This window comes from Schistocerca piceifrons, chromosome 6, assembly GCF_021461385.2.
Source record: "Schistocerca piceifrons isolate TAMUIC-IGC-003096 chromosome 6, iqSchPice1.1, whole genome shotgun sequence".
Classification (NCBI taxonomy): Eukaryota; Metazoa; Arthropoda; class Insecta; order Orthoptera; family Acrididae; genus Schistocerca; species Schistocerca piceifrons.
This window is the reverse complement of record NC_060143.1, coordinates 254,477,023-254,495,002: the sequence shown is the minus strand read 5'-3', so window position 1 is coordinate 254,495,002 and position 17,980 is coordinate 254,477,023. Positions and strand designations below refer to the sequence as shown.

General features: G+C 45.3%; 1 long non-coding RNA gene across 2 annotated transcripts in view; it reads left to right on the top strand.

Annotated features, from left to right (window-relative positions):
• The first annotated feature begins 364 nt into the window (after positions 1–364).
• The window catches only part of LOC124803057, a 1,523,538-nt gene continuing 1,505,922 nt past the window's right edge, over positions 365–17,980 (top strand). For both annotated transcript variants that reach the window (XR_007017189.1, XR_007017190.1), the window contains exon 1: positions 365–529. This is a non-coding gene — a long non-coding RNA (uncharacterized LOC124803057). The remainder of the gene's footprint in view (positions 530–17,980) is intronic.

Here is a 17,980-nt window from a genome sequence, read left to right as displayed (position 1 = left end):
CCACGGGGGTAATGACATAATTGTCGCCAAAACTATGGTTCAGTATTTTACAACATAAAATTCTACGAGCCAGAAGAATTGTGTGGAAACTGACTCAGGTGCGATAGTGTACGTACATGCTAGATCGTGCATAGTTGGTATCGTTGCAACTTCCATTTGTGTCGCTGGCCTGCCTATCGGGCAGGCGTTATGACGTCGGCCAGCAGCGTGCTACAGAGAGGATTCTGATGTATCGCGCGGCTGTCTATCCCCCAGGGGCTCCGCCCGGCGCGCGGCCTTTCCCTCGCTCTGCGCATGCGCGGCCTGTGGCCGGCATCTGTGCCACTGTGTCCCGCGCAGCGTTCGTCAGTCTGTCGGCGACTCTCAGCCGTGACGCAAGCGCTGAGCAGTCCGCTGCGTTCGGTTGCGGCGTCGGCGTGTGCACAGGGGTCGCGCGCCACAACTACTATCAGTGTCGCATGCAGTGCTGTGTCGGGGTCGGCTGACGCCCCACGTCTCTGCCTCTGTCACTGAAGTCGCCGTGTTTGACGTGAGTACAGCTGACATCTTGAAGGGTACTTTTTCTTTGTTGCTTGTTCAGTTCTTCCGCCGCATCCCGTTTCAACTGTGGGTGTAACATGGTCAAAGTGTGTTGTGCCTCTCTATGTAGTATCTGTACCGAGGTCCGTTATCCAATATGGCTGCGCTGATTGAAACGTGTGATGCTATCCCAAAAATTGTCTGAAACAGGTGTTACTATAACACACGTATTCAGGGATCAAAGGTTTATGAAACATACCCGGTTTCTGAGCACGTATAGCCTGCAGGGAAGTTAATAATGTGAAGAGAGAAAAAAATACTGATTTCTCGGTAACGATTCTGTTCTATCAACTGATAAAATATAAAGTTCGTCTTTAATGTGTTTACAACCTGTTTACAGATGTGTTGAGTAACATAAGGGCCGATACGTTACTTGGGTGTCATGTCACTCACGTAGTCTTTAGCAACATTTTTTAATAATGTCAGATTCTCTAACTATAATAAAATAATCGTGGTATGTTATTGCCATCGATAGATGTGGCATGAATATTTCCAAAGGGTCAATAAGTAGCCCTCAATAAAAATACACTGTTTAGATTAACTTTACAAATAAGTTTTGTATATTGAGTACCGAGGGAAATTGTGTTGTCGAATTGCTCCCTGAAGGCCAACAGAATCGTAGTTCTGTTTATCGCTAATCTCTATTTTTGTTTACAGATTCAGAAGATTAATCGCTCTACTCCAGGTTCTCGCTCCGCATCTTTTTGCTTTTACCTACATTCTGTTGTAACGTGTAATATCTCTCCTATGTCAGTACCGTAAGCTTCAAGAAGCAATGCTGCAGAGAGTTTTGACTTCTTCGCATGTATCGCCATTTGGGCGGTTCACTTTTCATGTGGTGGTTCATATATTTAGACTGTCACATGTTTTTAATTACTCTTTTTGCTGTTACGTCTTCCCTGTTCCCTTATCTCATGCCATTTCGCTCTTACAGCTGCACATTTTTAAACTGTGGAACATCTTTGATATAGATGTTAAACGACTGTGGTAACGTGTATAAAACACTTGTTTCCAATTTCTCCTATTACCCACATTCTGCAGTGAAATTTGACTTCTACAGTAGTTGATTTAATTTTGATCTCAGAGTTTAAGTTTTATGTAAATTTTATTACTTTTAGTGATACGTTCTCATTGGAAACAACTTCATATACATCTTCATACAAAAGTAACCATCGTGATGCTTTAATAATGGAATGATCAATGTGACGTTTAAAGAGCTTCAATTTGTGAACAAATAAAGCATGTTTCTCGAAATATGACATGTCAGTCGGAATTGGTGTTCGTATGGGAGTATATTAAAAGATTAACTCATTGTAATAAAGTAGAACATTTTTCTGAAGGTTATCCTATGCAGGTAGCAGCTTCCAAACATGCTGAAAAATCTTTTGTTGTTTCACTGCTGTTTCGGTAGGGGTAAGGTCGTTGTTGGCATCGGCTGATTCGTATATATAAGGGCAAACATGAGGCTCTCAACAGTTAAAGGAGATAGCGTCGTGGAAAGGCAGTGCGTATTCACCGTGTCATGTTAACTGCTACCACGAGAATGCTTTATATGTACATTTGTTTCTCTGTTAATATTGCTTCAAAATGATCATTTAGTTATGAGAAGTTTTACATGTGCAACTTATATAAAGTATATAAATACAGAGAGAATTTTTCACTCAGCTGTGTAGCATGGGCTTACATGAAAATCCGGACAGATTGACGTTGGGTGTGCATTTTTTCATCCCAGATGTGTTACCAGATTCCCGTACTCGAATGATCTGGTATGCAGCTTTAATCAAGCTGGAGCTCTTGTACTAGATTACTAACGGCTATACCTTTTAAAGTGCTAAAGATGGAAAATAACTCTTAAGAACAAGGCTTCAAATTAAGAAATTCAACATTTGCTCGGGTCGGAGGGACACGGTGTTAATGTACATTGTATCAATTAATGCAACCTTATAGTCACATATCCACCGGCAATTACCCACCAAATTAAATATTACTTCTTACCCACTTGTAAAACTGACGGATTACTTCTACGTTATGAGTCATAGTGCCTCAATACATAAAGACTCTTGAACCAAACATTTCCACCTATGTGGCTGCAGGTTTCATCTGCGCGGTGAACGTGAAGTGACTTGCAACAGAAGACGAAACGTGGGACAATTTAACTGTATGGTGACATTCTCTCACGTGTTGAAAGGTTTTGATGTAGATGACGACAGTAAAAGTGTACGTTGGCCTGTATACAGTTTTTAACGGAATTCGTAGAAAATGTTACGGAGAAGTGTTCGCAAGTAATGTGAATTAAATGGGCAAAGGAATTGCAAGAGGCGCAGTAAATTTACAGAACCGAGAAAAGTAAGCAAATGGTACTGGACACTATACACTTGTAAAATCTATTTTTTTCCATGAAAGCTAGCCATAAAGAGAAAGTCACATAAGGGTTTTTAATCATAACTCATGAGTATATTTCACAAAAACATCTACAGTTCGAGAGTAACTCTTATGACAAACAATGTACGGGGCAGATGTATGTACTTTACTTCTGGCATACTTATCCAAGAGTCTCTAATCTCTCTTTGCGTAATTAGAGGTTTAGTCATGCAGGGCTTTGATATCTCTGAAAGTTCTTTCTGTTTACAGTACTTAATCTTTCGTAAATGGTTCTGAAACGTCGCCTTATAAAGAATGTGTCACCATCGGAAACAACGAAATTAACAGGGGATATCAAAGTGGTAAGAATGGTGGTAACTACTTAATAAATAACTCGCTGCATTAATGTACCCAAGTAGTTCTGTCAACACAATGTGGAAAATAGGTCTAAGATGTCTCCGTATACTTCACCAATTACTCTGCAACATTTTAATAACGTGCTTCTAATCTTCAGACACAACTGGCCATAGACTTTGTTCTCTCTCGTGTGGTTGCATAAGACATCGGCAGGGACAGCTGAATCACCATGACACTAACCTTTTCATTGGGTTATGTACTAGAAATTTGTTACTGCCACACTTGCCATTTTAGTATCTTGTAAATTTCGTTGCATCCGATGGCGAAACACGTTATAAGGTGAAACACGATATAAGGAAATGTTTCTGAACCAGTTTTGAAAGATTAAGTGCCAAAAATGGAAGAAACTTAAACATCCAAAACCTCTGTGGCTACACAGCTAATTAGACGAAGGAAGATAAGTATGACGGAAGTAAGGTATATCTTGGCCCAAAAATATCGTAACTCTCGGCCAAACCTCACCTGTATTTTTTACAGTAGAAGTCGCCCAAAGCTCAGAGCGTGAGTTAGTATCTATTATGTGGCTGTCGCCTGTCTGGATATCGTTCCTGATACAGATACAGTGCAGGTTGCATAAATCGATATCGGTGGGGGCAGCTGTATCATTATGTATGTATACTGCGGCAACTTTACTTGGTCGGGTTAGCTCAACGCTGAAACGTTCCTTTCGTCAGCATCTCGGAGCTGCCTTGCTGGCGCAGCCAGAATGCACGCACTCTTGGCAATGTGCAGAGTGCGAGGTAAATGACGCGGCGCACTGTTCTGCGGTTTTAAAAGAAAACGTTTACTGGCGGACCTGACTTAATTCTCTGCTCTGCTACACCATGAAATGAGTCTAAGGGTCGCCAAACTCGATTTGACCCTCGTGACGGACTTCCCACAACTACAAAGTCAATAATTAAAAGCCCTGTGGGTACGTAACTACTTTTCGAAGAGATTCCGGGGTGAGACTACTGGACTGGAATATTTTCGCCGTTAACAGATCTATATGCCCCCTCAAACTGGCGCTCGCATGTCTCGCCAACAATCACAGCAGTAACAAAACAGGAATTCAGTTCAAAGTCAGTTCAGAGTCACACGAAAATATGACTCAAGTCTGCACGGAAACGAATGAAGTTTACTGCCGTGAGTTAACTAGCCAAGACAATCTCTTTTTGTCGAATACCACGATCAGCTAGCTACTGGCTGCGCGCTCTGCTCTGAGGTTTGTCTTTACCTAACAACTCCGTGTTCACTAATCCGCAACACTCAACGAGAAAAACAGGGAAGCGCCTAAACAGAATGCCACACCTGCACCCAGGAACACATTTCGTATTCTGTCTTCCGTATTGCAACAAGTAACTGGCTTGACACCGAAGGGTCACTTGCTGCCGACTTCAGAAATTCACAAGGAAAATACCATCTAAGCCCTCTTACCCCAGAAACTGAGCTTGCCGTAAATAATAGCCTGAGGAGGAGCGCACTGTCTCGTCCAGGAAATTATATGGAACAACATTTCTGTGTAGATGGATCGCCCAAAATGGCATAATCAAAGAGTGACAAGGGAACATTCTCAAGTGTAAATTAATTACCTTCATGAAACTTGGCGAGTTTGAAGAGGAGCCAAATAATGAAATATTTACGTTTTGTTGTTGCCTAAGTTCACTTTTAGGGGATAAAATACATCCCGAAAGTTAAACTGGCATATTAGGTCTAGAGTGAATAAATACGAAACCACGATATATAAAAAATTTGTCATATAAACTTGAAATGTAACCGACGTTCTCGAAAACTGATTAATCAACTTTTGCCAAATACCTCACCATCATTAATTTTGAAAAATGGAAACTTTTTTACGACACAAATTAAAGAAACTATCACATTCATCCACGTTGTATAAAGCTGGTTTCTCAAACAGCATTTTTGGAGTATAAGTTGTACATAATGTGCTTTCGGAGTATATTCAACATACCCAATTGAAATATCTAAACTTTCATTGTTATTCAAATTATTGCTTTTACTTACCTTTGTTTTATGATTTGAACTGAGATTTTACGTTTTAACTTCTTTTACGTTCTCACTTATGTCTTTCGTTAATGTTGTTGTTGTTGTGGTCTTCAGTCCTGAGACTGGTTTGATGCAGCTCTCCATGCTACACTATCCTGTGCAAGCTTCATCTCACAGTACCTCTGCAACCTACATCCTGCTGAATCTGCTTAGTATATTAATCTCTTGGTCTCCCTCTACGATTTTTAATCTCTACGCTGCCCTCCAATACTAAATGGGTGATCCCTTGATGCCTCAGAACATGTCGTACCAACCGATCCCTTCTTCTAGTAAAGTTGTGCCATAAACTCTTCTCCCCAATTTTATTCAATACCACCTCATTGGTTATGTGATCTACCCATCTAATCTTCAGCATTCTTCTGTAGCACCACATTTCGAAAGCTTCTATTCTCTTCTTGTCTAAACTATTTATCGTTCCCGGGTTCGATTCCGGGTGGGGTCAGGGATTTTCTCTGCCTCGTGATGACTAGGTGTTGTGTGATGTCCTTAGGTTAGTTAGGTTTAAGTAGTTCTAAGTTATAGGGGATTGATGACCATAAATGTTAAGTCCCATAGTGCTCAGAGCCTATTTATTGTCCATGTTTCACTTCCATACATGACTACACTCCATACACCCCCAGGGGATCCACAACTCTTTTGTGGATACGTGCGTAGCGAGCACGGGGCCCCGAGCTAATGTGGCCTTCTTTCCTTTCCGGGCTGCATACCTTCCCTTTCCGCATCCTTCCCCATCCCCTGTCTTCACCCCCCCCCCCTCACCTCTGGCTCTTTCCTTCACTTTCTCCCCCTCTGGGAGTATGGTTTGCGCCTACGTCCGGAGACGGACGCTTGTAAATGTACCGCATTCTTCTTCTTCCTTGCTTGTATGTCTTCTTCCTTCCTTTGTCCTTCTCCTTTCCTTACCTCTTCTCTTTACCCTTTTCTCCGCTGCGGCATTTGAGACCCCCTCTTCTTTCCTTTCCCTTTCTCTTTCTTCCTCCCTGTGCGTGTCTGAAGGCCGACCCACGCACTTCCATGCGTAGCCGGTGACGGGGTAACGCGTAATTCCCCGCCCCGGGTAGACAGGTAGGACACGTACGTACCCGCTGGTAAAGGCCAGGCCCAGGGAGGGGTGATTACCCGAGCTGATACCTTCCGAAAGTGCCGATTGGTCCCTCCGTCCGTTTGTCGGGAGGTGTGACCTGAGGTGTGAACAATCACCTAAGGCGGGTGTGCCCTCGGTGAGGGCCCCCACAAGGGAGGAGCGCGCCATCGGAGACGCCGGTAATCATGGGGGATTCTTCCGCAATGGTTTCCTCACCTTCCACTATGTCTGCTCACAAACGTAAGTTCACTGAGTCTCAGCCACAGACGGTTCTTCCATCGTTGCCACAGTTCCTTGTTGTTTCTCGGTCTGACGAAGGTCACGACTTTTCCACGGTCAACCGTTTCATTATTCAGAAAGGTGTCGACGCAATTGCGGGTCCTGTAAAGTCTTGTTCCAGATTACGGAATGGTACCCTGTTGTTAGAAACACACAGTGCCCTCCAGGCTCAAAAATTGCTGCGTACTTCTCTGCTCCACACCTTCCCTGTCCGGGTGGAACCGCACCGTACCTTAAATTCCTCGCGTGGAGTCGTTTATACACGCTCCCTCGATGGATTGTCTGACGAAGAAATTCAGCACTACCTGTCTGACCAGGGCGTCACCGCTGTTCGTCGGGTTATGAAAAGGGTTGACTCGAACATCATTCCAACCCGCACTGTCTTCTTGACATTTGACAAAGTTCAACTCCCATCAAAAATCAAAGCAGGCTATGAGATAATTTCCGTTCGCCCTTATGTCCCAAACCCTACGCGTTGCTATCGATGTCAGCGGTTCAATCACACCAGCCAGTCCTGTTCCAATCCGGCCAAATGTGTTACGTGTGGCAAGGATGCCCATGAGGGTGCTTGTCCACCTCCATCCCCACACTGCATCAACTGTATGGGTGACCACGCTGCTTCCTCTCGAGATTGCCCCGTTTTTAAGGATGAAAAGCTCATCCAGGAAATAAGAGTGAAGGAAAAGGTGTCGACCTTTGCTGCTCGAAAGTTACTCGCCAGTCGACAGCCCACCGTGCCTCAGAAAGGAAAATACAGCACTGTCCTTGCTTCTCCTCGGCCAACAAAGGAGGCGGCCACGCAGACTTGCGACCTCACATTTAGTACCACGGTCGTCAGATCGGCCAGCGCAAAGATCGCCCGTTCAACCTCACCACTTTCGCCTGCCCACTCTATGGCTCACCCTTCGTCGGGTTCTGCTAAATCTCGAGCCCAAAAGTCAGACGCAAAGTCTTCGAAAAAAGAGCATTCTCGTGAAGAGTTTTTACGTACTGCAACTTCACAACCATCGGTTCCTCCTTCATCTAAACATCATACCTCCAAGAAGGCTACGAAGAAACACAGTTCCTCTCCTTCTCCGCCAAGGCGTGTCCCAACTACAGCACCACCTGGCGGAAATCGCCCTCGGCCATCTTCCGTGTCGCCGAGGCGCACTGCTGGTGGCCGGTCAACTGGCCGATCGTTGGTGGCAGGAGCTGCTCCTGACCAACCTATGGATCAGGATCTTCTGCCTTCGACTGAATGCCATTCCATGCTGTCGGTCGCAAGCTCTGAGCAGTCGTTGAGTTGACAGCACCCTTGGTCACGTTTCTCCATTTTCTGTTCACCCTATGTCCATTATCCACTGGAATATCCGCGGCATTCGCGCCAATCGGGATGAATTGTCGATCCTCTTACGATCCTACTCGCCGGTCATCTTCTGTCTTCAGGAAACAAAGCTGCGTCCCCATGACCGCTTTGTTCTCCCTCATTTTCAGTCCGTCCGATATGACCTCCCCTCCGTTGAAGGCACTCCAGCCCATGGAGGACTCATGATTCTGCTCCATGATACTCTCCATTATCACCCAATCCCCTTAAACAGTTCCTTCCAAGCTGTCGCCGTCCGTCTTTCCCTTTCTGGATACACGTTCTCTCTATGTACGGTATACATTCCATCGTCTACACCATTGGCACGAGCTGATCTCCTTCATCTTCTTGATCAGCTTCCACCCCCCTATTTGCTGGTTGGGGACTTCAATGCCCACCACCCGCTTTGGGGATCTCCACATCCTTGTCCACGTGGCTCACTATTGCTAGACGTCTTCCACCAAGCGGATCTAGTCTGCCTGAACACTGGGGTCCCCACGTTTTTGTCCGCCTCCACGGCAAATTTATCTCATTTGGACCTTGCGGTCGGTACTGTTCCGCTAGCCCGGCGCTTCGAATGGTTCGCCCTTGGTGATACACACTCGAGTGACCACTTTCCATGTGTCCTTCGACTGCAGCCTCAACTGCCATATCTGCGCTCGCGACGCTGGAAGTTTGCCCAAGCCGATTGGACACTTTTTTCGTCTCTAGCGACATTCGATGACCGTCGCTTTCCCAGCGTCGACGATGAGGTCACACATTTTACCGACGTTATTCTCACAGCTGCGGAACGTTCAATACCACGCACCTCCGAATTGCCCCGGCGCCCCCCAGTTCCTTGGTGGAACGAGGCATGCCGTGACGCAATACGTGAGCGGCGACGTGCTCTTTGCATTTTCCGTCACCATCCAACTTTCGCAAACTGTATGCGATATAAGCAGCTCCGTGCGCGATGCCGTCGCGTCATCCGCGATAGCAAGAAGGCAAGCTGGCAATTCTTTATTAGCTCATTTAACACCTTCACTCCCTCCTCGGAAGTTTGGAGTCGGCTTCGACGGTTCTCAGGCGCGCCTAGTTTCTCCCCGGTCTCTGGGCTCACTGTCGCGCATGATACCTTAGTGGACCCCGTCGCAATTTCTAACTCACTGGGTCAGCACTTTGCTGAGATTTCGAGCTCTTCCAATTACCCGCCAGCGTTTCTCCCGAAGAAACGTGCAGCGGAAGTGCGACATCTTGCTTTCTCCTCTCAAAATCGCGAAAGCTACAATACTGTTTTCTCCATGCGCGAACTCCAACATGCACTCTCTTCTTCTCGCTCCTCCGCCCCAGCACCGGATGGTATCCATGTCCAAATGTTGCTGCATTTATCAACCCATAGCCTACGCTACCTCCTTCGCCTTTATAATCGAATTTGGACCGACAGTACCTTTCCCAGGCGATGGCGGGAAGCTATTGTCGTTCCCGTTCCGAAACCTGGAAAGGACAAACATCTCCCCTCTAGCTATCGCCCCATTTCTCTCACGAGTAGTGTCTGTAAGGTTTTGGAGCGTATGGTGAATTACCGTTTAGCTTGGTGGCTGGAATCCCGCAGTCTTTTAACACCAGCCCAATGCGGATTCCGACAACATCGTTCGGCCGTTGACCATCTTGTTGCTCTCTCCACTTATATCATGAACAATTTCCTCCGGAAACGCCAAACGGTAGCAATATTTTTTGATCTGGAGAGAGCGTACGATACGTGTTGGAGGACAGGCATCCTCCGCACACTGTTCTCTTGGGGCTTTCGAGGCCGGCTGCCCCTTTTTCTTCGCGAATTTATGGCAGAGCGCACATTTAGGGTGCGGGTGAACACTACTCTATCCCGTATTTTCTCCCAAGAAAACGGGGTACCCCAGGGCTCCGTGCTGAGTGTTGTACTGTTTGCCATTGCCATTAATCCAATTATGGATTGTCTCCTTCCTGATGTCTCGGGCTCCCTCTTTGTGGACGATTTTGCGATCTACTACAGCTCTCAACGGACCAGCCTTCTTGAAAGACGTCTTCAAGGATGTCTCGATCGCCTCCACTCGTGGAGCATCGAAGCCGGCTTCCGTTTCTCACCCAGTAAGACCGTTTGTGTTAATTTTTGGCGACGTAAGGAGTTTCTTCCGCCCTCCTTACATCTAGGTCCTGTCAACCTTCCGTTTTCCGACGTCGCTAAATTCTTGGGCCTTATGTTTGACAGAAAACTGTGCTGGTCCTCCCACTTTTCCTATCTTTCGGCTCGCTGTCTGCGTGCCCTTAACACCCTCCGTGTCCTGAATGGCACCTCTTGGGGAGCGGACCGAGTGGTCCTTCTCCGCCTCTATCGCGCCTTAGTGCGCTCGAAATTGGATTATGGAAGCATAGTCTACTCCTCTGCTCGGCCGTCTATTCTTCGGCGTCTCGACTCTATCCACCACCGTGGATTACGTTTAGTGTCTGGAGCTTTTTACACCAGCCCTGTGGAAAGCCTTTATGCTGAGACTGCTGAACCTCCGCTGTCCAATCGGCGGGCAGTCCTTCTGAGTCGTTATGCTAGCCATCTGTCTTCCATGCCTGCTAATCCAGCCCATGACCTTTTTTTCGACGCCTCCTTTGATGTCGGGTATGCAGGCCGCTCCTCCTCCCTACTACCCCCGGGAGTCCGCTTCCGTCAACTGCTCCATTCTCTTTCCTTCCGCTTTCCTAAAACCTTCTTGACAACTTGGGGTACAGCACCGCCTTGGCACCGTCCCCGGATCGACTTGCTCAGAGACCTATGTCAATTTCCCAAGGATGGTACCCCTACACTTGTTTACCGTCGGGCATTTGCTGCTCTATGTGCACAAATGACGGAAGCCACATTTATTTACACCGATGGCTCGAAAACATCGTTAGGTGTAGGGAGTGCCTATATTGTTGGCGACACCCCAAATCACTTTCGGCTTCCCTACCAGTGTTCGGTTTATACTGCGGAGCTTTACGCTATTCTCCAGGCTGTCCACTACATCCGCCGCCATCAGCGGATACAGTACGTAATCTGCTCAGATTCTCTCAGCTCTCTCCTAAGTCTCCAAGCTCTTTACCCTGTGCACCCTCTGGTCCACCGGATTCAGGACTGTCTGCGCTTGCTCCACCTGGGGGGCGTCTCAGTGGCGTTCCTCTGGCTCCCAGGACACGCTGGTATCTGTGGAAATGAGGCGGCCGATATAGCGGCCAAGGCTGCAGTCTCGCTTCCTCGGCCAGCTATTCAGTCTCTTCCGTTTACCGATCTACGGAGCGGTTTATGTCGCCAAGTTGCTCATTTATGGCATGCGCATTGGTCAACACTTCCCCATAATAAATTGCGGGAAGTGAAAGCCCTTCCTTGCGCTTGGACCTCTTCCTCCCGATCGCGTCGTCGGGAGGAGGTAATTTTAGCTAGACTCCGGATAGGGCACTGTCTTTTTAGTCATCGACATCTTTTAAGCGGTGATCCTCCCCCACTCTGTCCCCACTGCTCTCAGCCGTGGACGGTCAGACACCTTTTAATTGAATGCCCCTATTTTAATCCGTTACGCTCCCGTCTACAGCTATCGCCTGATCTATCGTCGATTTTAGCAGATGACACGCGCTCAGCTGACCGGGTTCTACAGTTTATCAGTGACAGTGAAATGACGTCAGTCATTTGAAGCCTTTTTTTGGGGGGGACAACCAACCCCTTTCTATAGTGGATTTTTAAGCATTCCTTCTGCCTTTAGTTTCTCAAATTTTATGACTTTGTTCCCATTGCTGCTGATTTTAAATTTCGTTTTTTTCCTGTTTTCTACGTCACGGGCTGGGCGCTAATGACCATAGAAGTTTTGCGCCCTAAAACCACAAACAAAAAAAAAAAAAATACACTCCATACAAATACTTTCAGAAACGACTTCCAGACACATCTATACTCGATGTTAACAAATTTCTCTTCTTCAGGAACGCTTTCCTTGCCATTGCCAGTCTACATTTTATATCCTCTCTACTTCGACCATCATCAGTTATTTTGCTCTCTAAATAGCAAAACTCCTTTACTACTTTAAGTGTCTCATTTCCTAATCTAATTCCCTCAGCATCACCCGACTTAGTTCGACTACATTCCATTATCCTCGTTTTGCTTTTGTTGATGTTCGTCTTATATCCTTCTTTCAAGACACTATCCACTCCGTTCAGCTGCTCGTCCAAGTCCTTTGCTGTCTCTGACAGAATTACAATGTCATCGGCGAACCTCAAAGTTTTTATTTCTTCTCCATAGATTTTAATACCTACTCCAAATTTTTCTTTTGTTTCCTTTACTGCTTGCTCAGTATACAGATTGAATAACGTCGGGGATAGGCTACAACGCTTTGTCACTCCCTTCCCAAGCATTGCTTGACTTTCATGCATCTCGACTCTTATAACTGCCATTTGGTTTCTATACAAATTGTAAATAGCCTTTCGCTCCCTGTATTTTACCCCTGCCACCTTCAGAATTTGAAAGTGTGTTCCAGTCAACATTGTCAAAAGCTTTCTCTAAGTCTACAAATACTAGAAACGTAGGTTTGCCTTTCCTTAATCTAGCTTCTAAGATTAGTCGTAGGGTCAGTATTGCCTCACGTGTTCCAATATTTCTACGGAATCCAAACTGATCGTCCCCTAGGTCGGCTTCTACTAGTTTTTCCATTCGTCTGTAAAGAATTCGCGTTAGTATTTTGCAGCTGTGACTTACTAAACTGATAGTTAGGTAATTTTCACATCTGTCAACACCTGCTACCTTTGCTATTGGAATTATTATATTCTTCTAGAAGTCTGAGGGTATTTCGCCTGTCTCATACATCTTGCTCGCCAGATGGTAGCGTTTTGTCTTGACTGGCTCTCCCAAGGCCGTCAGTAGTTCTAATGGAATGTTGTCTACTCCCGGGGCCTTGTTTCGACTCAGGTCTTTCAGTGCTCTGTCAAACTCTTCACGCAGTATCGTATCTCCCATTTCATCTTCATCTACATCCTCTTCCATTTCCATAATATTGTCCTCAAGTACATCGCCCTTGTATAGACCCTCTATATACTCATTCCACCTTCCTGCTTTCCCTTCTTTGCTTAGAACTGGGTTTCCATCTGAGCTCTTAATATTCAAACAAGTGGTTCTCTTTTCTCCAAAGGTCTCCTTAATTTTCCTGTAGGCAGTATCTATCTTACCCATAGTGAGATAAGCCTCTACATCCTTACATTTATCCTCTAGCCATCCCTTTTTAGCCATTTTGCACGTCCTGTCGATCTCATTTTTGAGACTTCTGTATTCCTTTGTTACCTGCTTCATTTACTGTATTTTTATATTTTCTCCTTTCATCAATTAAATTCGTTAATAATAACTCATTATTATGATATAAAATGTTCACAATAATGATTACCTCTAAAGAAATTCTTAAAACATAACTTTTTTAACTATACACATAATACACACGATGGAAAACACAATATGAAACAGAATTCAGCAGCATTCTGAAATTGTGACTGGAGATCCTCAGAATATCTTGATTTACACCAGGCATGTTTCAGAACACTGGAAAATCTTGGCGAAGAGACGTTATTGTATTCTAGTTACTGCAGCGTGATTATATTGCTTCTCGAGTGGAAGTTGACATAATAATTCAGCAGAACTAGATCTGAAAATCTCCTCACAAAAGTTCCTCCTACAACGAATGCCACATACAGTACGTCCAACGGCTGTACCTGTCCCGTCGAGCCTTTTGCGATCACCAGATTACCAAGTTATTCGTCCTCAGGTGCGACGCAAAACACGGTTTTTTCTCACTCGCTCAGTTTTGTGAAATACTTTTTTATATATTACGGTTTCGGAGATATTCCCTCTAAACCTAATGTGTCAAATTAACTTTCAGATTGTTTGATCTGTCAAGTGAAACTGGGCAAAAAAATTACGTATTTCATTATTTTCACCTCTCAACGTACGCATGAGTTTCATCAAGATTGTTTATTTACTTTTGGAAATGTTCCCTTGTAAGTCGCGAAAATTCCTTTCTGCCAGTTTTTAAAGTAATAAGTGCTTCCAGTCGAAGGTTTATTTCGTAAAGAAAAGCTAGAAATGCTCTTCGCGATACGGACAACGCAACACATACCATCTCGGTTAATGTAGAAATGTTGGTGGATTGCTCTTGAAAACTGAGCCTAAGCCATAAAATCCATAACGGTTTGGAGTGTAGACAGTGTAGGTATGAGAACTACGTTCGGCTGTCTGTTGAGACTAGTAACAATATGACCTACAGGGGTGGAGAAAATTTGGAAACACCAAAAACATCACATTACCATGCCTAGCACGCTATAGGCTTCCATTCATCTCGGAATGGGTAAACACAGCTTCTGAATGCTTTTAAAGGGGAACTTGTATCATTCTTCCTACAACATAGTGGCAGCTTCACTTAGATAATTGACGTGGATAGCAATCACACACCCTTCTCTCAAAATCTTACCACAATGGCTCAATAATATTGCGATCTGTTGAGTGTGGTGGCCACGGTAGGTGCGACAATTCGTCATCGTGCCCACAAAACCAGTCTTGGTCGATGTGAGCTGTCTTGGACAGGTATCCTGTAGTCTTCAAATACAGCATCACCGTTGGGCAAAAAACCTCATACCATGGTATGGGATTAATCAGCCAAAATGGCACCACAGTACTTGGCAGTAAAGTGACTCTGCAGAGTAAGCATGGGGCCCATGGAGTACCACGATATGGCTGCCCAAATCGCCGAACCTACGCCATGTTTGTCTTGGGACGTAAACTCAGCTAGAAGTTGCATATAGTGTGAAACAAGACTCATTCGACAAAATGGCGCTCTTCCGTTGCTCCCTAGTCCAAGTTTTATGGTTTCAGCACCGCGCTTTCCTATAACGGGCATGTGCGTCATTGATGAGCGGTTTTTGCTTCCATCTCGTCCTGCAGTTCCCAGGTTATGGAGCTCACTCAGTGTTTTGGTGGTGACAGGGTTCGCGTGTGCGACTTCAAATTCTGCAGTGACTTTTACACTAGTCGTTCTACTTTTCGTCGCAATCCTCTTCAATGACCGTCCGTCACAACTGCTCACCACACACATTGGTCCTCGTTGTTACTTTGCGGGTGACGTATTTCCGCTTTCGCTGTATGCGATGTAAATCTTCGGTACGGCGCCTCTTGAAACACCAAAGGCTTTGGCTGCCTTGATCACGGAAGCACCCACTATACGACCACCAACAACTTGCCAACGTTCGATCCCACTCAGCTCCGACGTAATGCCCTCAAAATTACACAGAATGCTGTTCTGACAACGATTGACGCTTGCAGCGTATTGAGGGCATTGCAGAGGTGCCATTCGTGGTCAAATACAACAGCGTAACCAGCATTTATGTTCAAGCGAGTACTTTCCGCGATGTTCCCGTATTTCATTTCCAAGCCCTGTAATGAGATATGTATTACAGGTTCTCTACATCGGCAGACTGCCATGCCAAGGAGCCCGGGTTCGATTCCGGGCTGGGTCGGAGATTTCATCCGCTCAAGGACTGGGTGTTGTGTTGTCTTCATCATTACCATATCATCCCTCATAGACACGCAAGTCGCCGAAGTGGCGTCAACTGAAACTACTTGCACCACCTGACCAGTCTACCCGACGGGAGGCCCTCGCCACACGATATTTCCATTTTTTTACCGCAGCAACAGATTCGATCTTTTTCAGTATGGCAGGTTACTTATTTGAAATGTCGCAGGCATCAGCCTGTAAGATAAGAGCATCGCTGGTTGTGGCCTTCAAGCACACTAATGGTCGCAGGATGACTCTACATCTACATCCATACTCTGCAAGCCATCTGACGGTGTGTGGCGGAGGGTACCCTGAGTGCCTCTATTGGTTCTCTTTTCTATTCCAGTCTCGTATTGTTCGTGGAAAGGAGGATTGTCGGTATGCTTCTGTGTGGGCTCTAATCTCTTTGATTTTATCTTCATGGTCTCTTCGCGAGATATGCGTAGGAGGGAGCAATATACTGCTTGACTCTTCGGTGAAGGTATGTTCTCGAAACTTTAACAAAAGCCCGTACCGAGCTACTGAGCGTCTCTCCTGCGGAGTCTTCCACTGGAGTTTATCTGTTATTTCCTTAACGCTTTCGCGATTACTAAATGATCCTGTAACGAAGCGCGCTGATCTCCGTTGGATCTTCTCTCTCTCTTCTATCAATCCTATCTGGTACGGATCCCACACTGCTGAGCAGTATTCAAGCAGTGAGCGAACAAGCGTACTGTAACCTACTTCCTTTGTTTTCGAACTGCATTTCTTTAGGATTCTTCCAACGAATCTGTCTAGCATCTGCTTTACCGACGATGAACTTTATATGATCATTCCATTTTAAATCACTCCTTATGCGTACTCCACATCAAAACAAGAAGGAAAGACAACGTTTATCATTGTTGTGAGCGAGTTCATTACAGATAGAGGACAAACACTGATTGCGGAAGGAAAGTAGTAGACTGCTTTACATTCGGGGATTCGCTTTAAGCGACTTACGAAAATCATACAATAGAAATACTAAACCGGGATGTACAGAAGGATATTTTAACCGCTGTTTTCCGGAATACGGGTCCAGTGCCTTTCCCCGGCGCCACTAAGTCTTTTACACCACATAGAATGCAGGATGGGACCCTTGTAAGTACACGAGCTGTGGGGGAATTTGATAAAACATGTGTAGCAGTGCGGAGGTGCATTAAACAGTCTGTCCCAGAGGAAAAGTGACTGATTTTATCTTGCATAATTCTTAATGGCATCTGTGAATGGCTACATGAATTAACTACCATGGTATTTAGGCTGTATTTAGACTACCTTCCCCTTTTAAATTTAACGGAGCTTGCGTCGAAGGCTATTCCCAGTTCCCTTGGTGGAGAAAAGAGTTAGACTATAGGAAACGTCCACTACCTTATCAATACCTTCTGGGAATACGTAGCTAGCTTTGCTACTGCAACAAAAATTTCCTGTCAGGCAGGACACAGCACGATATACTTTATGCAGAGTCATCCACATACACTGAAGAAATCTGCACATGGGGAAACTATTAGTAGTTTCTGACTCCAACCTTGACGGTGGCCCGACTTTGGCGACTGAGTGGCCACAAGTTTCTTCAGGTGGGCCGTATCAACCTGAAACCAATCACTCACGATTAGATCCACAGAGCTACCAAACTGCGGGGTGTTGATTGCTACGTTTTACCCACTTTTCCAAACAGTTCAATACATTTTGTACGGCCTTGTGATCGTGTGTGTTAGCCGACAAGTAGAGGTGTGGTAAGGTGACAGTCTGAATCAGGTACGTATGCGTGTAGCACAGCTATAACCATTTTGTAGGACGAGAGTGTCAACAGTATAGCCACAATTAAGATGCAGAAGAACGAGAAACAGTGGGTCACCGAGAACGTTGAAATAAGCCTCCAGATTCAGGTTCACAGTAACTTGAGAGAGTGGGTTCAAATTAAGGTGCGAGAAACGTTCCCAAAACATCACAGAACAACTTGCGCCCTGAACTACCCTCTCCAGGCGCTGCTGATTTAATGCCCACTAGGCTGTCTGTGCACTCGCGACTTGGAGTCGGTCGCAACTCATTTAATCAGTTAGTTTCATGGCCCATAGATCATTGGAACGAATCAGTTTATAGGATAAGTATACATGATTAGCGTTGACATTAACACATTTTTAGTCCAGTTCATGCAAATAAACTTATTTTTTTCTGGCTACCAGCTTTTAAATAGAAATTAGTCAGTGGAAGAGTAGTAGTTCTCCAAGAGAAATGATTTTAAATTTGGTTTAAAACTTGATTCGCTACCTGCCAGACATTTTATGTTACTGGGAA